Below are 25,699 nucleotides of genomic sequence, written 5' to 3'. Positions count from 1 at the left end.
CAAGTCATAACAGGTCCTGATGCAGGACGTAACCCACGAGGATAACCTCTGGGAGGAGATAGGAAGCCCTTTCATACGGTCCGCTACCGCCACGAAAAGCTGGGGGGATTTGCGGAAGGGTTTGGTCCTCTCTATGTAGAACGCGAGAGCTCTACGGACATCCAGCGAGTGGAGCTGCTGCTCCCTGCCTGAGGAGTGAGGTTTTGGGAAAAAAACCGGGAGGAAAATCTCTTGGTTGACGTGGAAGGCTGAGACCACCTTGGGTAGAAAGGCAGGGTGTGGTCTAAGCTGTACCTTGTCTTTGTGGAAGACCGTATATGGGGAGTCTACCACAAGGGCTCGGAGTTCCGACACCCGTCTAGCTGAGGTGATGGCTACTAGAAAGGCAGCCTTCCAAGAGAGGTAAAGCAGGGAGCAAGTAGCTAACGGCTCAAAGGGGGGCCCCATGAGCCGGGACAACACCAGGTTAAGATCCCAGGTTGGAGCAGGGGGACGGACGTTAGGGAATAACCGTTCCAGCCCTTTAAGAAATCTCGACACCGTCGGGTGAGAAAAAACGGAGCGACCGTCCGCACCCGGGTGAAAGGTGGAGATAGCTGCTAGATGGACTCGCAACGACGATAAGGCCAGACCTTGCCCTTTGAGGGACCAAACATAGTCTAAGATTTCGGATACCGAAACTTCCATAGGGCGGAGATTTCTCTCTACGCACCAACAGGAGAAGCGTTTCCATTTTGCCGAATATGTGGCTCTTGTGGACGGTTTCCTGCTGCCCAAGAGCACCTCTCTCACAGGCGTGGAGCAGCGCAGCTCGGAACCAGTTAGCCACACAGGAGCCACGCCGCTAGGTGCAGCGACTGCAGGTCTGGGTGACAGAGAGACCCGTGGTCCTGGGTAATCAGGTCCGGATGAAGGGGCAGGGGAACTGGGTCGGCTACGGCCAAGTCTAGCAGCATGGTGTACCAGTGCTGTCTGGGCCATGCCGGGGCCACCATGATCACACGAGCCCTGTCTCTGCGCACCTTCAGGAGGACCTTGTGAACCAGAGGGAACGGAGGAAACGCATAGTACAGGTGGGTCGACCACTGGATGAGGAAGGCATCCGCTATCGACCCCGGCTCCCTGCCCTGAAAGGAGCAGAACGCTTGGCACTTCCTGTTCCCCTTGGACGCAAAGAGGTCCACCCGGGGATAACCCCACCTCCGGAAAATGGAGAGAGCGACGTCCGGGCGAAGGGACCACTCGTGTGACAGGAAGGATCTGCTCAATCGATCCGCCAGCGTGTTCCGTACTCCGGGAAGGAAGGAAGCCCTGAGGTGAATGGAGTGGGCTACGCAAAAGTCCCAGAGTCGTATCGCCTCGAGGCACAGGGAGGAGGACCTGGTGCCGCCCTGCTTGTTGATATAATACATGGTCGTCGTGTTGTCCGTGAACACGGCTACACAACGACCCTGAAGCTGATGACAAAACGTTTGGCAAGCAAGGCGGACCGCTCTCAACTCCCTCATGTTGATGTGTAGCCCCACCTCCTCCTGGGACCATAGGCCCTGCGTCCGCAGGGTCCCTAGGTGGGCCCCCCAGCCTAGATCTGAGGCATCTGTTGTCAGGGATACCGAGGGCTGAGACGGGTGAAAGGGAAGACCCGCACACAATACGGACTGGTCCAACCACCAGCCGAGGGAATCTAAGACCTTCTGGGGGACTGTGATTAACATGTCTAGCGGTTGCCTTGGCCTGTAATGACTGATAAGCCACAGCTGGAGAGGCCTCATGCGGAGCCGAGCGTAGTCGGTCACAAAAGTGCACGCCGCCATGTGGCCTAACAGGGTTAGACATGTCCTCACTGACGTCAACGGGGCTGACCGCAAGCGTTGAACGATCGCCGCCATGGTCTGGAACCGCTGCCGAGGCAGCGAGGCCCTGCCCACAGTGGCGTCCAGGACGGCCCCGATAAATTCCACCTTCTGAGTGGGCCTCAGGGTGGACTTGTCTGTGTTTATCAAGAGGCCCAGACTCGCAAACATGCCGGTGATCACGCGGACATGGCTGTACACCTGCTGTTCCGACGTGCCCCGAATCAACCAGTCGTCCAGATAAGGGAACACGTGGACACGGTTGCGCCGAAGATGCGCCACGACAACTGCCATGCATTTTGTAAACACCCTCGGGGCCGTGGACAGGCCAAACGGGAGGACCGCAAATTGATAATGACGAGCCCCCACAACGAAGCGGAGGAAGCGTCTGTGGCGTGGCCAAATGGCAACGTGGAAATACGCGTCCTGCATGTCGAGGGCGGCGTACCAGTCTCCCGGATCCAGGGATGGAATGATGGTCCCCAGGGATACCATGCGGAACTTCAACTTCACGAGGTATTTGTTGAGCTCTCGCAGGTCGAGGATAGGCCTGAGGCCCCCCTTGGCCTTGGGGATCAGAAAATAGCGGGAATAAAACCCCTTGCCTTTCTCGTTTTCGGGAACCGCCTCTATAGCTCCTTTGCTGAGGAGCGTCCGCACCTCCTGCCGAAGGAATTGCTCGTGAGAGGGGTCCCTGAAGAGGGACGAGGAAGGAGGGCGGGAAGGAGGAAACGAAACAAACTGCAGGCGGTACCCCGTCTGCACCACGCTTAAGACCCAGCGGTCCGATGTTATTTGGGACCACGCCGGGAGGAAAAACGAAAGGCGGTTGGAAAACGGGGGGGAAGGATCCATAGGGGAAACTGTTACTGCGCCCTCGAGCGCACCTTCAAAATGAAGGCTTAGGACCAGGCGGGGGTTTTGAGGAGCCTTGGTTCTGCCCCCCTTGGTTCCCCGACTGCCTGCGCCTCCCGTTCCTGCCGCGGCGCCTGTAAAGGTCCTGCCGCTGGCGGAACTGGGAAAACGGCCGACGGTGCTGCTGTTGTTGCGGCCTAAAGGGTCTACGCTGTGTCACGGGGGTGTGCATCCCGAGGGACCGCGCAATGACCCGGTTGTCCTTTAAACTCTTAAGTCTGGGGTCTGTCTTATCGGAAAACAGGCCCTGGCCTTCGAAAGGAAGGTCCTGTATCGTGTGCTGGAGCTCTGGCGGAAGGCCGGAAACCTGCAGCCAGGAGATGCGACGCATCGTAACTCCTGACACGAGGGTACGGGCAGCCGAGTCCGCAGCGTCCAAGGAGGCTTGTAAGGCCGTACGCGCGACCTTCTTGCCTTCGTCCAGGATGGCCGTAAACTCTTGGCGAGCATCCTGTGGCAGCAGCTCCTTAAATTTGTCCACTGCCACCCAGGAGTTAAAGGCGTATCTGCTCAGCAGGGCCTGCTGGTTAGAGACCCTGAGCTGCAGCGCCCCAGCCGAATACACCTTACGGCCAAGGAGGTCCATCCGCCTGGCTTCTCTGGATTTGGGGGCCGGAGCCTCCTGGCCGTGACGCTCCCTATCGTTCACCGATTGCACTACCAGTGACCCGGGAGTCGGGTGAACATGTAAATATTCGTACCCCTTAGAAGGGGCCATGTACTTCCTCTCGACTCCTTTTGCTGTCGGAGGGATGGAGGCCGGGGACTGCCAGATAGTATTGGCATTGGCCTGGATGGTCCGTATGAACGGCAGGGCGACCCTGGTGGGAGCATCGGAAGAGAGGATGGTGACAATTGGGTCCTCTATCTCCGAGACCTCCTCTGCTTGCAGACTCAGGTTTTGAGCCAATCGCCTGAGGAGGTCCTGGTGCGCCCTGAGATCCAGCGGGGGGGGACTGTTGGAGGAGGTACCCGCCACCGCCTCATCCGGGGAGGAGGATGATGAGACCCCAGGCACAATAGTGTCCAACTGAGGGTCTTCCTCAGCCCTCGCCTCTGTCTCCGGAGCCACAGCGGAGTCCTGCTGTTTGGACCCTTCGTCCCCTTCCGGGGAGGGAGGGGGGCGAGACAAAGAGGCTTCAGGGGCCCTACGCTCCGCAGTCGCCGGCCTAGCAGGGAGCTGCTGGGGGCCCTGGGCCTGATGGTACGCCCAGGGTGTCCAGAATCCCCACTGTTGTGGGCCTTGGTCCTGCAGCGGCGGATCAGCAAACAGCGCCGCCTGCCGGTCGGTGCCCAGCGCATAGCCGCTGTCCGTCTGGGAGGATACGGACGGCTGTCTCGAGGGCCACGGCGGGGCCGACCCTGGATGGTACGGGTCTGCGCGGGCCGGCACGGAGGATCGTCTCGGTGCCGGGGACCGGTGCCGGGAGTCATATCGGTGCCGGGATCGGGACCGGGACCGGGATCTGTCACGGTGCCGGGCGCCGCTTCGGTACCGGGCGCCGCTTCGGTGCCGGGACCTACTACCAGCTCGGTGCCGGGAGATCGACCGGGACCGGGACCTGCCACCAGCTCGGTGCCGGGAGGTCGACCGGGACCTGCCACCAGCTCGGTGCCGGGAGGTCGACCGGGACCTGCCACCAGCTCGGTGCCGGGAGGTCGACCGGTGCGGTGAGTAGCGTCGGGACCTGCTCCTGGAGTCGCGGTGTCGGTGACGCCGACTGGAGCCTGACCGCGACCGTCTCGATGCCGACCGTTGCCGCGAGTGCGACCGGTATCGCTGAGGGGAGCGGTGCCGGGACTGCGAGCGGCGTCGGGATCTGGAGCGCCCAAGACGTCGGGACCTGGATGGCGAACGACTGTCTCTGGGCGGCGCCGACAGCATGGGCTTGCCTCTGGACACAACCCGCACCGGAGGTACCGGGGGTGGCAGCCGAGTGGGCTCAGTCAGGGCAATAAGGTCCCGAGCCGAGGCGAAGGTCTCCGGAGTGGATGGGACCACTATCTCAACCCCAGATCTCATGGGGGAGCTCGGCGGCACCGGACTCAACGGACCCGCCGGGCCCGGAGTCAACGGTGCTGACGGTGCCGGCGGTGCCGCGGCCGATGTTGAGGCCGGGCGCTCAAGCCGGGTCTGCCTGGCCGGAGTATTAGACTTCGACGGCCTAGGCTCTGATTCCGGTGCCGGAGAAGGTCGGTGCCGGGGAGTCTTCTCGGTGCCGGAGCGATCCGGTGCCGGTGCCGAAACCACGGTCTGCGAAGTCGACGGGTCAAGTGCCGCCTCCATTAGGAGAGTTCGGAGCCTCTGATCCCTCTCCTTTTTTGTCCTCAGCTTAAAAGCCTTACAGATGCGGCACTTGTCAGATCTGTGCGATTCCCCGAGGCACTTCAGGCACGCTTCGTGGGGATCGCTGGTAGGCATGGGCTTCTTGCAGGCCGCACACTGCTTGAAGCCTGGCGAAACAGGCATGAGCCTGGCGCCCGGTGCCGGAAAGGGCTAAGCCCCCGGCAAGGAACTACTTAACAGCTATTTACTAAACTATCTACTTAACAATACTAATTAACAACTATATAGAACTAGAGATAAGCGATAAACAAGCGATAGAAACTAGGAGAGCTAGGGACGTGGAGGACAGCTATGCCGCGCTCCACAGTTCCAACGACCGACACGGCGGTAAGAAGGAACTGAGGAGCGGGCGGGCCGGCAGGGATATATATTGGGCGCCATGGCGGCGCCACTCCAGGGGGCGACCTGCCGGCCCACTGGAGTTGCTAGGGTAAAAAGTTTCCGACGAACGTGCACGCGCGGCGCGCACACCTAACTGGAATGGATGTGAGCAATCACTCGAAGAAGAACCTAAGATACGCTGACTTCAGCTACGCTATTCGCGTAGCTGGCTTGCTCTGTCCTTGTCCCAGGCAGCAGAGCCCAGACCCCTTGACTGCCATCCTCCAACTGCCCTTGCTCCTTGCCCTTCCTCCACCTCCACCCCCCTCACTGAACTCCTCTTGACTGCGCCGCCCTGGAGCACCAGGTCTGATGGCGCTATAGCTGTGCCGCCCAGCTGTAGCTGTAGCCATGCTGCCCAGACTCTGGGGGAACTGAGGCAGGGAGGGAGGGGAGCAGAAGGGGAGAGACCAGGGGCTAGCCTCCGTCCCACTCACCGTGCTGCTGGAGAGTTGGGCTGGCTCCTCCACAAGCCTTTCTTGACCCTGTTCCCTGGCAGGAGCTTAGGGGTCAGAGGGGAGAGTCCTGTGGGCCACATCCTGTAGTTTACCCCCCTCTGGTATAGGGTGTAAATGTTGCCTTACCTTACAATTCCTTGGTTAAGTTTTGGTATTGTGTGTGGTGGGAGGAATAGTTGAGCAGCCTTAATTCTGAGTTAACTAAGTCTCATTTTTTCATTAAAAATAAAAGAGCTTTATATTAAATGAGCTGCTTGCACAGCATTAGCAGGTACATAGTCAAAGAATAGCTTTAGGTGTTGGGTTATGTATAACTCCAATAATTAGCAGTGTTTTGTTGGCATATGATTTTATGAACAAACATACACGCTTTCTGGAAGATACTCTAACATAACAATTAAAAGTTGAAGTTTTAAAGTACTAAAGTATCTGTACACATCCATATAACAGAAAGGCGTGGGGGGGGGAGTAAACAGCTATTCAAATATCTCTATATGTGGTATCTTCTGTAGACCAGTGAGCAGTGCAAACTAAGGGTATGTCTACGCTACCCGCCGGATTGGTGGGTAGCGATCGGTTTATCGGGGATCGATATATTGTGTCTCATCTAGATGCGATATATCGATTCCCGAATGCGCGCCCGTCAACTCCGGAACTCCACTAGGGCGAGCGGCGGTAGTGGAGTCGACAGGGGGAGCCGTGGACGTCGATCCTGCTCCATGAGAACAGGAGGTAAGTCAAAATAAGATACTTCGATTTCAGCTACGCTATTCCCATAGCTGAAGTTGTGTATCTCTCATTGACCCCGCCCCCTAGTGTAGACCAGGCCTAAGGAACCTAATCCTTTTTGTTACTTCAGGTGCTACATATGTGTGGTACTTTAACTGCACTGATTTTGTTTGTGCTTGTACATTGTAGCTGGAATCGCCTGTACACTAGTGAAAGTGGGGGCAGTTTATAATCAGGCTGATAACACATTGTAATATAGGTTTAGGCACCCACGTGATTTGTATGGAATGAAATCTGAGTTGGTTGATTTGCTGAAGTGAAAGCACCGATGTTTGGCTTATCATTCATGATAGGTCAGCTGATGCTTTCCTTTCAATCCAGAATTGTGCTCTGTTTTCTTTGTTCTGACAAACCTGCCATTGACTCTTGATAAGTTTTTTATGAAGAGGTGTTTTCACTTAGGATTAGGCATTTGCTTTGACTTAGTAAATACACTAAATGCATTTTCATTAACAAGGAATATGTAATACAAAACTTAAAAAAATGCATTGGTGCCTGGTTTATTGTGTTGACACTTTGGAATATGTTGGAAAATATACAAAACATTGAACTGTATTATATTTTGCCTCTCCACTAATTAATACTACCCCGCAAAAAGTAAATTATAGGAACTACATGGTTGCAGCGTATGCAAGCTTTTATCTTTAGGTTACTGGCTCAGATCTGGCCCAAGTTCATGATGTCTGAAATGTAGATTTGGTGTCCTGTGTTTTGAATTCTTAAAGGTTGCAGGTCCACTTCCTAGAAGAGAGGTGTGCACATCGCAAAACTATCATCACAATTGGCTGTAATTGGATCCTCTTATTGGCCGTTTCATAAAGGGTGGCCAAGAATTTAATAGCTATTTAGGGTTAATTACGCTCACTCTTAAAAATGGTCTTTCCAAGTTAAGGTTGAGGTATATAAGCTTCCCTTCAGTACACAACCAACACTTCCATTGCCTGTGGTGTTCCTTTTCTGTTGATAACCGAAGAGCTTCTAAGGCTGTCAGCTCAGCCCTTCCCATGGGCACCATAGTATGTTTGTTAAAAGTTTCATGTAGGGGGAACCCTTCCTCCACCTCCAGTTTTTTAGATAATGCTCAAATATTCCAGGAACTGAAATCCTTCATAGTGAGTGATACTTTGCTTCTATGCAGCATCAGACAAGAGATTGTGTATTTAGGAGAGTTTGCTATAAATTATCACATATTGAAATTCCCTACAAATTATTTAGGTGGTCTTTTTTTTTTTTTTCCTGCCAGTCCTTGCTTTACTTAATACACGTATTACACTGTTATCTAATATTGGCTGCCTATATTGGCATTATATATTTTAATCAAAGGAACAACGAGGAGCAGTTTAAACCCCCGTACTTCATGCATAAATACACCTAATTAATACCGTAATAAAGAATAAAAAATACGGACCCTTCCATAGAACGGAAGCAACAAGACCAATCTCGTAAGCAGGTGTGCTGCATGCTTGACCGACGCTGCAGACAAGAAGGCAATTGCTAATAATGGATCCAGAATGTCAGGTCTGCTTATTCAGACACTAGTTCCTTTGTGAAAAGCAGCATCCACTCTATTATTCATTGTGCAGGTTACAGACTGTTTCACAATTTCACGTGACAGCCAAGTCTGTCTTTACACACAATATCTTTTGCAGTTATAGACATGCCCCACTCCTTAGGCAACATACTTTGGCCTTTCACAGCCACTGACTACAAAGTAGTAGTAGAACAGATATTTTAAACAAAATTATGGGAATATCTGATTGATGCCTTGTGATTAGTTCTATGTTGTTAGAACTCAGTTATGAAATTAATTTTCTAGTGAAGCTGTGCTGGGATAGAATTTGTTAATAAAAGTAATGACATATAACTTTGAGAGAGAGTAATTTTAATGCGACCTTTGTGGATTGGTTAATCTTTCAGATGGAAATTCACCCTCTTAATCCTTTATATATGCAGACATTTAGTGACTTGAGAATTATGCTAGAGAAAAGTGACACTAGAGCAAGCAAACCAAACTAAAAGAGATTCATTTTTGCATTCCCTCTCACATTTGTCTATAGAAAATGTAAGTTGGCAGAAAATTATGGAATTGAAGACTTGGGGCTCCTCCCTATAAAAATCTTGGTCTAGGTTAGGCTCCAAAGTTATAGTTAGCCACTCTGGTAGGGTTTACGGACCCTGTGCTAAGGCTAAGGGAGTGGTAAAGCAATATTGGGCTAAAAGGCCCTGCCCCATAGCAGCTGCAGAGCATTCTCCACATGGAGGACCTGCTAAAAAGGGAACTCTGACAGTGAAATGGGGGTGTGGGGGGGGGTGAAGGGGAGAGTCCCAGAAGGTGGCACCCTGACTGCCTTCCTGCAGTCAGAGCAATCTACAAGGGAGGTGTCTGGATTGTGGGTAAGACCTGGCCAGGGCTTGACCCCTTTTCCCCCTGACAAAGGGGAACGACTAGACTGTGAAAGTTTCCTGGAAAGCCCCAGCTGATTATCTGAACTGTTGGGACACTCTGAACAACCTTCTACTGAGAGGGAAGCAGAGGACTGGGACTGTGCTCCAATATGAAGAGAACAGGGGATGTAGGAAGTGGACTAGGGGAAGCCAGTCTGATATATCTGCTAAGAGGGGTCTGAGACTCTCCCCACCTCTTTCACCTTGGGCACCTGGGCTGGGACCTGATAGAGAGGGAGGGCTTGGTTCTTCCTACCCTTCTCCTCCTCCTCCATCCAACTGAGAGGATGTGGGGAGGACTGGGGGATGACATCCTATAACTCACCAGGCCCTCTGACTGTCCAACAAGGCCACCCCAACTGCTTAGCTGTAGCCTGCCAGGCCCCCAGTGTAGCCCACGACAGGCACCTAAATAAGTAGTCTGATCTTCAAAAGTGCTGAGACATCTGTCTTTACATACTCAGTGCTGAAACTCTTGGCTCTGCATTTCTGGGTTAGAAGGCAGCAGATAAGTGTATTTTATAGAACCTAAAATGTTAATCTCCAGGGGAAAAAAGGCAGTGGGCACATGAGATACTCTGGCACCCTCTACTGATATTCATAATTATTGGTAATGCTGAGGTGCATGCTTCTGCTTTCCTTCTCTAAATGACAGGTAACTGGTGCTTCTAGCTGCTGGTGGAGTCACAAAGAGCAGCTGCTTTCCAGCATTGTAATCTCTTGCAGACCCTGTAAATGGCCAAGGCTTGATGCAGCTGTTTAAATTAGCTTCTAGTATAGGCAGTCAAACGGGCTGGTTTATTTCACTAAAAGTTAATCTAAAATCCAAGAAAAGAGACTAGCTGTGGAAACTTGAGGGATTTTCAAAAGCACTCAGCATTGGTCTAACTGTTGAAATCTATGGTAAAACTCCTTTTGAGTTCAATAGGAGTGAAGTTATCCCAGTGCTGAGTGCTTCAAAAGTCCTACTCTAAGAATACAAAGTAATGGAAAAATGACTTGCAATCAGAAGATGCCATAACAAGCCAGATTGCAATGCAGTGCAAACAGATTTTTTTTTCATGTAGGTGTGGCTGAAAAAATATGCCATTAGCTTAAATTTGCCTATCATTTCACTTGATTTTTGAGGCACTTGTGCATATGTCCTTCTAGAGAAGGGAATAAAAAGGATGATTTGGGAAGGCAGAGTAAGTGCTATAGGTTCTGTGGCTTTACCTTTGTAAGGTGATATAGACCCTGTACTTCCTTCTTTGAGCAAAATTGACTGGTGTGTGTGGGGGGTACCTAATGATATCTTGAAATACTGTCAGAGTCCACAGCTGAAGGAATCGGAGTAATGGGATAAATGTTTGCAGTAAAGTTCTGGAAGTTGGAGAGAGTCAGGTGGAGGGCATTTGTTACTGGGGACTGGGGGGGAAATAGACTAGTTGATGCAACACGAGCATTTGGAGGCCCCAAATTACTGTTCCAAGCATGGGCACTCAGTGAAGCAAAGGCAATTGGCATTTAACTAACTTTTTTTTTTTTTTTAATTTAGCTGTAAACAGCTGAGCATCCTTGCTGTTCTCTTTACACATCTGTGAATGGGAAAGAAGCCCATGTCTTTTCAAGTTACATTAGATGCTTCAAAATATATGTATCATGTTGCCTGTGGAACCCTATTTCTTTTTCAATGTACATTTTCATTTAAGAATTTTACATACTCTTTGTGACAATTGATGTACATCAGTTGTACAGCTTGCATTGTTTTTTGGCAATCTTCTTAAAATGAGCTAGGTTAAGATATCTGTGTCTGACCTACAAGTGTTGGGATCTTATTTAAAAAGCCCTTCAGACATATCCAACTTCTTCTGCTTTGTAGATGTATTTTTAATGGCTATTCTCTCAGCATGCTAATTAGTTTAAAAGATATAATAAATATGATTACCATTCTCTTCAGGGCTCTTTGTGCTAATCAGATAAAATCAGACCAAAGAGACTATAGCTTACTTCCTTGGTGGGAAGGTTACATGTTCTAGAAAGATGGTGCCTTTGCCCTTTTGAAAACATATCTGTCATGTATCTCTCAGGTGTAAAACAAATCTATGTTGGCATTCTACTTGTTCTGGGTCTATCTGTCTAAATGCTACAGAACAGATGGTTAATTCAAAAACAAGGGTATTAAGGCTGGGTAACGAAGTTTAATCCGCTAAAAACAGGGTAACTAGGACAGACTTCTGTGGTCAGAAAAAAGCTGCTGGGTTTGTTTTTTATTTAATATTAAAGTAAAATTCAGTGCTAGATGTAAATGCAAATTTATTTGATCAGAGTCCTTCACATTTTCACTGTTCTCATAGCCTATGCCCTGTAACACTAACCTGCTTGCATAAAGTTTATCTTAGGGGTTTGGGGGAGGGGGAGGAGAAAGGATTAGTCAAAATCCCTCCCTTGTCTAGATTTGCTCGTGGTCCAGGGATTTAAAAATAATTAAAATAATAAATTGGGGGGAATGCTTGTTGACACACAATGGTTTTGAGGTACATTGGTACCTAAAGGTTCTCTTCAACTTGCAACACTGCGAAAAAACATTTGTGGGGTTATTTTTTTTTCTCTCTCTCTCTCCTTCTGAGTTACCTATTCACGTTGTCATTGAAATGAAAGGTAGAAATAAACCAAATGTAAACTCTGGGAAGAGACAGCCTTGGATTCACAGGCAAATGCATTGTAATAATAGTTATTTTACATACTAGTGCTAGATTTTGAGACCCAAACTGACCATTAGGATCACTTAGTCTGATCTGCTGCGAAACACAGAATAAAACATAGAATTTCACTGCATTATCCCTACATTGAGCCCAATAACGTAAAGATTTATATTTCCCTTGCACAGCAATACAAATGTTATAGCACATGTTCTGTATTCCAGGTAGTACCATGGGCAACCAAATGCAATGCTGTGTTACACTAAGCTGATGCATAAAGGCGGATTGTCTTGTCATGTTCTGTGCTAACAGTGGGCCTAATCCTGAGGAGTTAAATTGTATATTTAATTTTTCAGAATTTGTGATCTGTTCATTTATTTAAATATAAAGTGGAATTGGTACTTATGAAAGGGTGTCAGACTGGTGTGTGAAAACTGAAACACTCTATCCATTCGAACATAGGAATGGCCATACTGGGTCAGACCAACGGTCCATCTAGTCTAGTATCCTGTCTTCCAACAGTGGCCAATGCCAGGTGCCCCAGAGGGAATGAACAGAACAGGTAATCATCAAGTGATCCATCCCCTTTCCCAGCCCATTCTCAGCTTATGGCAAATAGAGGTTAGGGACACCATTCCTGCTCATCCTGGCTAATAGCCATTGATGGACCTATCCTCCATGAATTTATCTTGTTCTTTTTTGAACCCTGTTATAGTCTTGGCCTTCACAACATCCTCTGGCAAGGAGTTCCACAGGTTGACTGTGTGTTGTGTGATAAATACTTCCTTTTGTTTATTTTAAACCTGCTGCCTGTTAATTTCATTTGGTGTCCCCTAGTTCTTGTGTTATGAGAAGGAATAAATAGCACTTCCTTATTTACTTTCTCCACACCAGTTATGATTTTATAGACCTCAATCATATCCCCCCTTAGTTGTCTCTTTTCCAAGCTGAAAAGTCCCAGTCGTACTAATCTTTCCTCATATGGCAGCCGTTCCATACCCCAGTCATTTTTGTTGCCCTTTTCTGAATCTTTTCCAATTCCAATATATCTTTTTTGAGTTGGGCAACCACTTCTGCACACAGTATTCAAGATGTGGGCGTACCATGGATTTATATAGAGGCAATATGATATTTTCTGTCTTATTATCTGTCCCTTTCTTAATGAATCCCAACACTGTCTGTTTGCTTTTTTGATTGCCGCTGCACATTGAGTGAATGTTTTCAGAGAACTATCCACAGTGACTCCAAGATCTTTCTTGAGCGGTAACAGCTAATTTAGACCCCATAATTTTGTAAGTACAGTATAGTTGGGATCATGTTTTCCAGTGTGCATACTTTACATTTATCAACATTGAATTTCATCTGCTATTTTGTTGCCCAGTCACCCAGTTTTGAAAGATCCTTTTGTAGCTCTTAGCAGTCTGCCTGGGCCTTAACTATCTTGCGTAGTTTTTGTATCATCTGCAAATTTTGCAACCTCACTGTTGACCCCTTTTTCCAGATTATTTATGAATATGTTGAATAGGACTGGGCCCAGGACAGAAGCCCTGGGGGACACCAGTATTTACCTCTCTCCATTCTGAAAACTGACCATTTATTCCTACCCTTTGTTTCCTATCTTTTAACCAGTTACCAATCCATGATTCCACTAATTAAATCTATCTCCCCGTGTTAAGTATCCTCACACCTTCTATGGGTCATCTCGATTATCACTTTAAAAATTTTTTTCTCTTGCTGATGGTAGCTCATCTCAGTTGATTGGCCTCTTACAGTTGGTATGGCTACTTCCACCTTTTCATGTTCTCTGTATGTATGAATATCTTCTTGCTGTATGTTCCAGTCTATGCATCCGATAAAGTGGGCTGTAACCCATGAAAGCTTATGCTCAAATACATTTGTTAGTTTCTAAGGTGCCATAAGTACTCCTGTTCTTTTTGTGGATCCAGACTGACATGGCTGCTGCTCTGAAACCAATCCATGAGAGAACCTTCCCTCTTATCCCATGACAGCTTACTTCGCTTAAGAGCCTTTGGTGAGGGACCCTGTCAAAGGCTTTCTGAAAATTTAAATATATCCACTGGATCCCCTTTGTCCACATGCTTATTGACCCCTTCAAAGAATTCTAGTAGGTTGATGAGGCATGATTTCCTTTTACAAAAACCATGTTGACTCTTCCCCGACAAATTATGTTTATCTATGTGTCTGACAATTTTGTCCTTTGCTATAGTTTCAACCAGTTTGCCCAATACTGAAGTCAGGCTTACCGGCCTGTAATTGCTGGGGTCACCTCTGGAGCCCTTTTTAAAAATTGGCGTCACATTAGCTATCCTCCAGTCATTTGGTACGAAGCTGATTTAATATGATAGGTTACAGGCTACAGTTAGTCCTCCAATTTCTCATTTGAGTTGGTATTCACCCAAGAGTTCTGAAGCATCTGGTCCTGGTGAGTTATTAATGTGTACAGCAAGGACTGCAGTAGAGTAAAGTTGGCTGGGTAGTTTGAGTACCATTACACTTGAATAGCCTGAGGGTAGGATTAGCCTTAGGTTTCAGTCCTTGTCAGCAGGGAAGTTCACTTTATTTGTTTGAAACATAGCAAGTTTGCAGTGGAACTCTTTTTATAAAATGTTTCAACTAATATTTTAAAATTGATTGTTATCTTGTGATTTCTTTAAGAAGCAGTCCATTTAAAAACTTTTCAATTCTGCTTTTTATTTCTAGCTGGGTCCAAGGCTGTGTTTCAGTGACAAATGTAGGCTACTTACAAACCTATCTACAATACCCTGACTCTTCTGAAGGTGGCTGTTTTGATGGTGCCATCTCACTCTTTCTTCTGATTCTCCATAGTCCCTTAACAACTAGTATTATAGACTTCAGGAGCTGTAGCAACCTGCATTGCAGTTGGCAGGAACAGTTTGCGTGGGACGTCGGGAAGTAAGTCTGTCTGTGTCTCTCTGCAAATGGCCGGAGTGCGAGTTACAGTTGTAACACCTCTATAAATAGTTCTCTTAATAAAGAGCCCATTTAGTTTTAGAACCATGGGATCTTGTTGTTACCCAGCATATGGTACATGAACTAGAAGCCAGACACACTGTTTGCAAAGTGGTATTTCAGTTGTCAATGAGCAACTTGCAGATGAAATTCACAAGCCAGTTCTTTAACTTGCAGCTAGGGGCTTCTGTTTCCATTTCTGAAAAAATTCAGATTGGTGAAACTAGGATAAGCATTTTCAGCTTTTGCTTAAGAATCTTTCATGGAGATATCTTTATGATTTAAAAAAAATTCCAGAGTTCTTCTGTTACTATGCAACCCTGGCTGCCAGTGGGCTATCTTAACAATAAAAACAATTGGGTCATAATGTGTTAATGCCTTTATGTCTAGTGGGACTAGTAACAAGGTGACTTTCAGTTTACCACTGTTTGAATTTACAGTGTAATATGAATGGAATGCTAGCTGCTTATAACACATGTAACTATTACACTATCAGTGCTTCAGAATCTGCCAGCTAAAACACTGTAGTATTTCTAGAACATCACTGGCTGTCTAGTATCACCATGGCCAGTTTGATACTATTGCTTTATGATTTGTGAGAGGATGCCCATCTCTGTGAGTGAAAATGGGAAATGTAACAAATAATGAATTGATGGGTCAGAGGTCTTATTAATTTAGCTGCTACTCCTAATTCCCAGGGAAATGGATGTGGGGTCAAAAAATACAAGGAATGTAGAGTTTTGTTTTAGGCTTTGAAATCTTTGTTTTTAAAGATCCAAAGTCAATTTCCATGGAAATGGAAAGTTTGATCTTTCACTTGTCAGCTGCAGCAGCTGACTGCTTGCCTGTAGAAAGTTTGTAAAGTATTGTTTTTCTACACTATAGCTGTAGGCTTTCAGCATCACAGACTAATAGTGTTGGTACAGCAGTGTTTCATGTTTCAGTGGAGGCCTGGAAGGGTACCTGGAATGCTTTCATTTCTATTTCCCCCCTCTGTTTTCATGGAACGCAAATCTGATATCTAAATATTCAGAGTTTTTTTGCCAAGTAATCACTTATTTGTATTTTTCTGTAAGTTCTGTTTGATCCTTGCATTACATAGAAGTGTGTGTATGCATATGTACATGTACATGTACATATACATATATTACTGTTTCTATTCTTTGTCTTTTCTTAAAGCCTTTGGTTCAGTTTACCCGTGTGACTCTTTGATACCTGTCTGAATTCTGATTGCCTTCCCTATCCAAACAGATTTAACACCACTAAATCCTGATGTAAAATGGACTGATACTGAAGAAGAGCTATGTGTAAGCTCAAAAGTTTGTCTCTCGTCAACAAAAGTTGGTCCAATAAAAGGTACTACCCTCACTCACCTTGTCTTTCTAATATCCTGGGACCCACACAGCTACAGCAACACTGCATGTTAGTATACAGTGGCAGAAATGGCTTTATCTGCACCAAGTGGGTAACAGCAAGAGCAGGTGACAGAAATCTATTTTCCAGAAAAAGCAGTATAGGAAATGATCACTTTAGATGGCTCCTACAATGGAATGGTGGATATGTTCTCTGGGATAGCGATAGAGAATATTCTTGTATTCTGTTAATGATAAAACTCTACTGTACAAGGCAAGAGTTAACCAGAGAAACTTGGCAGGCTCTCGTTTATGGATGAGTGACTCTGTTAGTTCTGTGGGTAAGGTAACTATTCTAATCTCTTCTTCAGGTTCAGGATTGTCACATGACCAGTTGCCACTTCTCACATTTTTTTCCAGTTACCTTGGAATGCTATATCTGTGACCTCTGCTGTCACACTGAAATGCACTTGTGCCCATGAAGGTCATTATAGTTACTGTTTGAAAGTAATTAACTGTTACATAGGGGGAAGAGAGGAAGGGTATAATATGTAAAGTATATAGGGAATATTACAGTGAACTTGATGCAAAAGCTAAAATGATAAGTTTTAGTGGTAATCATTGTGCAGACAGTGCTAGTCTACTTATCTGTAGCACGTACATCCATATTTGAGAGGGATAGTGGTGTGGGGAATGGGAGTTCTCATTGGACAGTTTCATTTATATCCTTAGTCCCTGATATTGCAAAAGGTGCTTTCCATGTAGAACCCCAGTGAAACCAGTGCGGACACAGTGATCTCCCTACATGGAGCTAATTGCAGGACTGAAGCATTAAATTCTTAATTCTTCAGGATCTGGACTATCCTGTGTAAATGAGGTTAGAATATGAATGCTTCTAAAATACAAATGATTCTAGCAATTTATAAATACAAACCAGATTTCAGAGTGTTCCCCTTACTTTTATTGGCCCAATGATATGACAATTTGAAAGGTGAGAAACCATTTAAATAAGGAATAACATTTATTTGAAAATATTATTGTGATTGGCATCTTTTTAGTTAGCCTACAGGAAGGTGCCATCTTGCTTTTAAAAACACGAGATTAGGATAACTCTAGGACAGTGTACCTTATGGGTATTTTAGCAAGAAGGTGTCTGCCATGATTTAGGCAAGCAAATGCCATTTGTGATTAAAATTTAATTTTACACAAATATCAGTTTATTCGTAGGAAGTGAATCCTGCCTTTTGAAATTTGCAGTCTGGTGGGTTGAATGGAAAATATAGGGGTCCAGGGCTGGTCTTGCCATGAGGCGAACTGAGGCAACCACCTCAGATGCCAGACTGGGGAAGGAGAGAGGGTGCTCCCAGGACCCAGAGTGTAGAAAATTGTGTCTGCTGCTGGTGCATATGTATTCTCTCTGCTCTAGATGCACAGAGATGGTGGAGTGCTGTGCTGGAGGAAGCACGAGAAAAGGTGAGAGGGAATAACAGAAAGCAGCAGGAGCTGCAAGGGGAGAGAGGAGGAGGAGCCTCTTTTATGTACCTCTCTAGTACCCCCAGGAGCGTGGACTGATTAACACCAGCTTCTCGGGCAGCTTCCTGTTTCCTGCTGCTTCCCTGAACCCGCTTGAGGAGAACAGGCAGTCAACTGAAGTAGTAGGAGCCAGTTAGGCCCTTAAGATGCTGATATCTTCCCTCACTCAGGCCCTGCTACCTGCCTGCTTATTTGTCCCCTTCAACTGAGTGTTGAGCACCACTATAGCTGGCACAGAACAGCAGTCATGAGTGAAAGAAGAAAACACCCCTCTGGAGCAGCATTCAGAAAAAGAAAGCAAGCAAAGGAAGCTTTTCTATCTAAGCAGGAAGGAGCTCTCCTGAGATACATAGACATAAATGTTCACGGTGAGCCTTCCAGCTCCAGTGAGAATGAGTGGTGAGGAGATGCCTGATCTTCCAGTTAGTCAGAGTGCAGGTGACCTGGCAGCTACTGCAGCATCCATATCTCCATCTGAAATGGATGTAACCATGCACATTCCTGAAGAAAAATGTAGATCAGAGAAGAGTGTGGTGGAGGTGCAAGAAACAGCTGCTGCTGAGTTTAGTTCCTTAAGTCTAGATGATCCAGGACAGTGGATCCACTTGAGCAGTAACCTGAGGGACTTCCTTGTACTGCACGGGCCACAGCAAGTGAAAACTTCATTTTCCTCAAAGACAATGAAAACAGAAGTTTCCATCCAGCACATTACTGGTGTGAAATGCCCAATGGTGACCAAGTGGAGAGGCCATGGCCTATGTACTAAAAAACTCAGAATGCTGCATACTGTTTTTGTTGCAAAGTCTTCCAGTCTAATATTCCAGCCGCATTGTGTTCTACAGGAACAAGGGATTGGAAAAATCTAGCTAGAAATCTGGCATGCCATGAGAAGGCAGCAAATCGCCAGAAAGAGCTTGAGCTGAGACTAAGGTTTAAAGGCCACCATAGATGATCAGCATCAAGAGAAGATTGCATCAGAGTCTCTTTACTAGCAAAATGTTCTGAAAAGGCTCATTACCATTGTGAGAATGCTTGCTACCCAAAACCTAGCGCTGCATGGCACTTCAGATCAGCTGTATGTGCCAAACAGTGGAAACTTCCTTAAAATTGTGGAGCTGATGGTGAAGTTTGATGCTGTACTCCAGGAGCATCTAAGAAGAGTCACCACCCAAGAAATGTAAACACATCACTATCTTGGAAAAACACTTCAAAATGAGATCATATAGTTACTGGCAACAAAAGTCAAACAGAAGATTGTGGCAGATCTGAAGTCGGCAAGATATTCTATTATTCTGGGCTGCACACCTGACATCAGCCATATGGGAACAGATGACTTTAGTGGTGCATTTTGTAACAACCACAGAACCTAATGAAAATGTCCCTGCAATGGTGACTGTTGGAGAGCATTTTCTAGAATTTATTGACATTGATGATACTACAGGAGCTGCTATGACAAATGTGTTTCTTAAAAAGCTGAAAGATATGGGGATTGCGATAGCTGACATGAGAGGTCAGGGTTACGATAATGGTGCCAACATGAGAGGAAAGAACAGAGGAGTGCAGACACGGATCCAAGAGTTAAACCCTCGAGCTTTTATTGTCCCATGCAGTTCTCATTCATTGAACTTGGTGGTCAGTGATGCAGCCTCAGCTTCTGGTGAGGTTGCTGATTTTTTTTAATTAATTCAAATATCTATTTTTTTTTTCTGCATCAACTCATCGATAGCAAATTTTAAAACATCTGGGAACATCTTCTCTGACACATCTTCTCTGGGGAAAGTTTGAGTGGAGGTAAGAGAGCCTATCAAACATCAAATTGGGAAGACAGATGATGCCATAGTTGCCATTATGGAGGATAATGCTATGACAGGAACTGTTTGTGGGAGAACAGTGGCAGAGGAAAATGGAATCACCAGAAAAAATACATAACTTCAAATTTCTGTGTGGCTTAGTGTTGTGGCATGACATACTTTTTGAAAAAATGTAAGCAAGAGACTCCAAGGTGTTGACCTTTTGATTATATGTGAAGCAAAGGAACAACTGGACAAAGCAGAGTCAGACCTGTAGTCTTACCAGTCAGATGAGGGATTTCAAAACATTCTGAAGAGTGCACAGAAGTTGGCAGAGGAACTTCACACTGAAGCTATTTTTCCACCCATTCAAGAATACAAGAATCACTGAATAAGAAGACATTTTGATTATGTGGCATGGGATAATCCCATAAGAGACCTCAAACAGCAATTCAAAGTTCAATTCTTTAACCAGAAGCTAGATTGTGCAATATAGTCAGTTGAAGAAAATTTCATGCAGCTCAAGGAACACAACAGTATATTTGGGATGTTGTATGATATTCCAAAAATCCTCACTATACCTAAAGATGACCTACACTAGTAATGCAGGGCACTAGAGACACTGTTGACACAAGACATGCATGATATTGCGAGTGATTTAGGTGATGAACTGAAAGCCCTTTCAAGATGCATTTCAGCAGGATCAACTCCAAAGGCTGTTCTGGAATATATGTGCACAAATAAGATGATCACCCTCTTTCCAAATGCTTTTGTTGCTCTGTGCATACTTCTAACGCTTCCTGTAACAGTTGCCAGTGGAGAATGCAGCTTCTCCAAGCCGCAGTTAATAAAAACACATCTATGCTCCACAATAACACAGGAGAGGCTGGTTGGCCTTGCAATCATCTCAGTGAGCATGAGCTGGCCCAGACTGTGGACCTTCAGGAAGCAGTTCAAATCTTTGCAACCAGGAAGGCCCGGAAAGCACCACTTTGATTATTGAAAGAGAGAAAAATGCCAGTGTTTACTATGCAGACAAGAAAAGTTAAATTTGCTGTTCAGGTGTTTGAAAGTTAAGCGTTACTTAAAAATTTTTGAACAAGGCATTTTAAGTTGTTAGTTCTCCTTTATTGGGGTAGGTAGCAGAGCAGTACCATGAGAGGAGTAGAACAGGAAGAAGGCAGAATTAAGACCTTTCACAGTTTTGGTCCAAGCGAGGGGGCATGGGGTTGTCATTTGAGCTCCCCACCTCAGGTGCCAAAATGTTGTGGGCTGGCCCTGTAGGGGGCAGTGGAAAATATTTAATGTAGTGTCAGATGAAGGCCCTGATCCTGCAAAGAGATTCATGCTGAGATAGATCATGGTGCCCACATGGAGCACCAATGAAGTCATTGGGGTGCCGCATGGACACAGATGTCTGCCTGGGCTTTATATTTCTCTTTGCTGTCGTGGGGCTCAAATTGCTTATTCTATTGACTGTTTTAACTTTGTGTCAGTGAACTCTATGTATCTGAGATTGTTCTTTTCCTTCCTTCTCTGTGCGAGGTACAGCATTCTCATTTGTTTTATACTGTAGGGCTGGCTTTTTCACCCCTTCCGTTAATCCCGATTTCATTTTGCCTGCTGGTTTAGCTGCAATGCTGCACAGTTCTGCAGCCTTTAGAAAGGGCTCCAAATACTGTCAAGCTATGCTGCCCTCAGAATATGGCAAGTCACTTCTGTGATGCTGTCAGCCCTCACCAGCAGGGAAGGAAATTCAAGGTCGGTTCTGGAACACTAAGGACTTGCATTGTCATATGCACGAACTTATTAGAACTCCGAAATACTCAGGCATAAAAATGAAAATTTTAGCATGAGATGATAGAAAAACAATGGGTGTTTTGGCAAGTGCATTTTTCACAGGATTTTGGAATGTGGGATTGGGGTAGAAAGAGCAGAAAAAAATGGAAGTGAATGTGTGTTACTACCTGTAAAGACTAAACGTAGCCAAGAAATCATGGTTTTTATTACGAAGAAATAGCATTGTAGGTTTAAAATATATTTACATATTATCTGGCAGTTATTTTTATCCTCATTCCAGCAGTCATTAAGTCTGAAATGTAGTGGAAAGTAAGCTTCTAAAAAGGCAAATTAGTCACTGTGTGCACACTCAGTATATTTTGGGTACCTGCAAGTACTCCCAAAGTAACTGGTATACTTGTCATCGCTCATAATTGCTGTGACGCTTCTACTTTAGCCATTTCTGGAAGTCCCACTTCTACAGGCAATATAGTCCTGTCCCTTTTAGCATTCCACCTCTATTGTGAGGTTTTCCTGCCTTAAAGATGAATTCAGTTGAATAACACTGAGCTCCTGAATAGAGCTTGTACAATGCATGAAATGTATTTCCTGTATGACAAGATGCTTTTAAGGGCCATGACCCTGATGTCTGTGGCTACTGTCATGATAGCCTTGTAAGGTGCAGTGAGAGTGCATTTTTCTATTCACTTCTCATGACCTGTTACAGAAGTGAAAATGAATGTGTCCCTCTTCTAGTTGCTGGTAAGCATTTTTTCCATATTACATAATGACCAGGTAGTTTAGCACAACTGGCATCTCCAGTCAAGAATTCTATTTGTAGTATATATATTGCACATTAGAACTGAGATGCACGGATAGATCTGTACAGATATGCTTATACAATGCCAGCCCAAAATATCTCCAGGCCTTGTTATTGGTCTTTCACTTCAGTGAACACTAAATTCATCCACTCAAAAGGAAAAAATAGGATAAAATTAACTAGTATTGTGATTGGATGAGTTGCTCCTGACTGCCTGAAACATGGGATTCTACACAGAGTTTGTAAGTAGCTGTACACTGATATCATGGTTTATCTGCTAGGTTTGGACCTAGCAAAGTAAAATGTAATTGCAGCGACATCATTAAATAGAAAGTCTGAAGTGACATTTTATTGTCAATTTTGCCACATCATCAGTGGATACAAAAACTATTAACGTACACGTGTAATTGTATTAGGTTTCTGGTGTCACTGGTAAACTTCTTGTTTACTAAAAGTATTTAGCTCTGTGACCTACTGTTGGGGGTAAATTATTCATCCATGTAATTCTCAACTGGATCTGATTTCTGTACCAGTAATTGTCTGTCTGACCTAGTCTGTGTCCTGATTCCTTTTAGCAGCATTGAGGGGTTATGTTGCAAATTAAGTAGCACTTCAGTCTCTAATCTTTACAGTTGAAAGTGATATAACTCACTAGAATCTATGGTACCCTTCAAAACTTACTTATGAAAATATTTAACCCTAAACTTTTCAGTACTAGGAATTTGTTTTCCGGCCACAGAACTATAATCAGCAGTGTGCATGCCAGGAACCAGCAGCACACATAAACGGACAAATATAGGGCCTTGTATAATACATCATCATGGAGCTGACAGTGAAGGAAAAACTCTCAAGCCAGCTTGTCATCTTGAAGATTGATATATTAGCAAGTTTGGGGCTATGTAAAGGTGCTGTTTCCCACTATTTAGTGGGACTTAAATATTTGTTGATGCTTTTTTATTTTTAATATTTTAGGATTTATATTTGATTACACTTGGCTTTTTTGTATGTGATAAAATGTCTTCTAATATTTTGCTAAACTTGAGAGCAGATATAAAACCGAGAGGCTCTTGCTGGTTTTCTCTAGGAGCTGTCTTGAATACATACAAATGCATGCTACATTACATATAACTGCAGTTCTTGCACTCTTCCTTCCAAGCAACAAAAACTGTCTTATTATTTTTCCCCCTCCTAGTTACAGCTCTTCTGTCAGTGAGCATTAGAGTAGTCTATTCACACCTAGATCAAAGACTTGTTGTTTGTGTTGGCTCTCTGACTCATTAGCTCCCATAACTTCACACTCATAGGATTTACACATCTATAAATCGCGTTATAAAAATCGCCTTTAGTCAGCTGTTCAACAGAGGGAGTCACTTTTAATTATTATTTTAGTACTTTATAATAAATGAAGCTGTGTTTTTTAAATCATAACTTTTTTCCACTGAGACTATACAGTTTTCAACATGTAATTGCATATGGTCTTGGGACAAATGTGCATTTCTGAGCTTGTGTAATAATGGCTAACAGAATCAACAAGTGTGCCAAATGACTTTCCAGAACTTCCCAATTGCTGTTCTATGATATACTGTCCTATTAGAATTTAATGTGAACACTATGTCAAAGAAAGCCTGGAGATAAATTTACTATATATAATTTTAAATGACTCAAACTGTACCATAGAATCTCTCTGGGTAGAAATTCCATGCTTGAATAGGGTATGGCAGTAGGAATGTACTACCAACCTCCTGATCAGGGAGATTAGAGAGGCTACAAAAATAGAAACCTCTCCTATCCCCCTGTTGACTTGGGTACATGTGATCTCAGGGTGGGATGCAGAGATAACATTTTTAGATTCCGTTGATGGCTGCTTCTTGGAGAAGCTAGTCCTAGAACCCCCAAGGGGAGAGGCAATTCTTGATTTAGTCCTAAGTGAAGCACAGTAACTGGTTCAGGAGGTGAATGTACCTGAACTGCTCGGTAACAGCAACCATAATGTAATTAAATTTAACATCCTTGTAGGAGGAAAAATACTGAATAAACCCATCACAGTCACATTTAACATCACAAAGGACAGCTACACAAAAATGAGGAAGCTAGTTAAATAGAAATTAAAAGGAATAGGTAGGAGTGAAATACCTGCAAGCTGCATGGTAACTATTTTTAAAATACCATAATAGAGGCTCAAACTAAATGTGTAACCCAAATTAAAAAAAAGATAGTAAGAGCACTAGAAAAATGCCACCATGGCTAAACAACTGAGTAAAAGAGGCAATGAGAAGTAAAAAGACATCCTTTAGAAACTGAAAGAAAAATCCTACTGAGGAAAACAAAAAGGAGCATAAACTCTGGCAAGTCAAGTGTAAAAGTAGAATTAGGCAGGCCAAAAAAGAATTTGAAGAGCAACTAGCAAAAGACACAAATAAACAGCGATTTTTTTTTTAAGTACATAAGAAGTAGGAGGCCTGCCAAATCAGTGTGATTACTGGACAATTGAGGTACCAAAGGAGCACTCAAGGGAGAGAAGGCCACTGCGGAGAAGCTAAATAAATTCTTTGCATTGGCCCTTTGGTCTGACCCAGTATGGCCATTCTTATGTCCCTTTTAATCTTCACAGTATAATATCTCTCTCTCTCTCTCTCTCTCTCTCTCTCTCTCTCTCTCTCAAATGATGGCCTCTATTGTTTGAGCTGCTCATCTGCTCTCGTTGCAGGTACATTGGTCTGTGATTCTGCTTTCTTCTACAGTAACTCCTCGCTTAATGTTGTAGTTGTGTTCCTGAAAAATGTGACTTTAAGCGAAACGATGTTAAGCAAATCCAATTTCCCCATAAGAATTAATGTAAATGGGGGAGGGGTAAGTTCCAGCGAAACTGTTTTCACAGACAAAAGATATATAGATATATATATGCACATGCGTGCGCACACACACACACTTTAAACAATTGAATACTGTACAAAGCAATAATGATTGTGAAGCTTGGTTGAGGTGATGAAGGAAGAGGGTGGGATGTTTCCCAGGGAATGCCTTACTGCTAAATGATGAACTAGCTTTTGGCTGAGCTCTCAAGGATTAACCCATTATGTAGCCTCACACTCTACAAGGCAGCACGGATGAAGGGAGGGAAGACAGCATGGCAGATAGAGAGACACACCCTGTGTGTGAGTGAGATTGCCCCTTTAAGTAGGCTGACCCCACTCTAAGTACACTGCCTTTTTAAGTAGATCAGCAAGTTGAGACAGCAGCTGCTCCCAGGAAGCTCCCTCCCTCCCTCCCTGCCTCCTGAGCCCTGTCATGTTCTTCCCCCTGCCAGCCATGGAGATGGGGTAAGTGGGGTGCAGGAGCAGGGGGAAAGGGGACACCCTGACATTAGCCCCCTTTTCCTTCCCTCCCCCCCACAGCACAGCAATCAGGAGGCTCCCAGGAGCAGCTCCAAGGCAGAGGGCAGGAGCAACACATTGCAGTGTGGGAAGGGACAGCTGAACTTCCAGCAGCTGATAGCCTGCCTGGTGGCTTCCGCACAGGGAACTAAAGGGAGCAGGGAGCTGATAGGGGGGCTGCTGCTCCACCC

General features: G+C 45.3%; 1 protein-coding gene across 3 annotated transcripts in view; it reads left to right on the top strand.

Moving 5' to 3' along the window:
- Positions 1-25,699, top strand: part of RASSF8 (Ras association domain family member 8) — a 150,512-nt gene that overhangs the window by 15,140 nt on the left and 109,673 nt on the right. The window lies entirely within an intron of this gene.

Source organism: Gopherus evgoodei, chromosome 1, assembly GCF_007399415.2.
Source record: "Gopherus evgoodei ecotype Sinaloan lineage chromosome 1, rGopEvg1_v1.p, whole genome shotgun sequence".
In the NCBI taxonomy this organism is placed as follows: Eukaryota; Metazoa; Chordata; order Testudines; family Testudinidae; genus Gopherus; species Gopherus evgoodei.
This window is presented reverse-complemented; position numbering and strand designations above follow the sequence as displayed.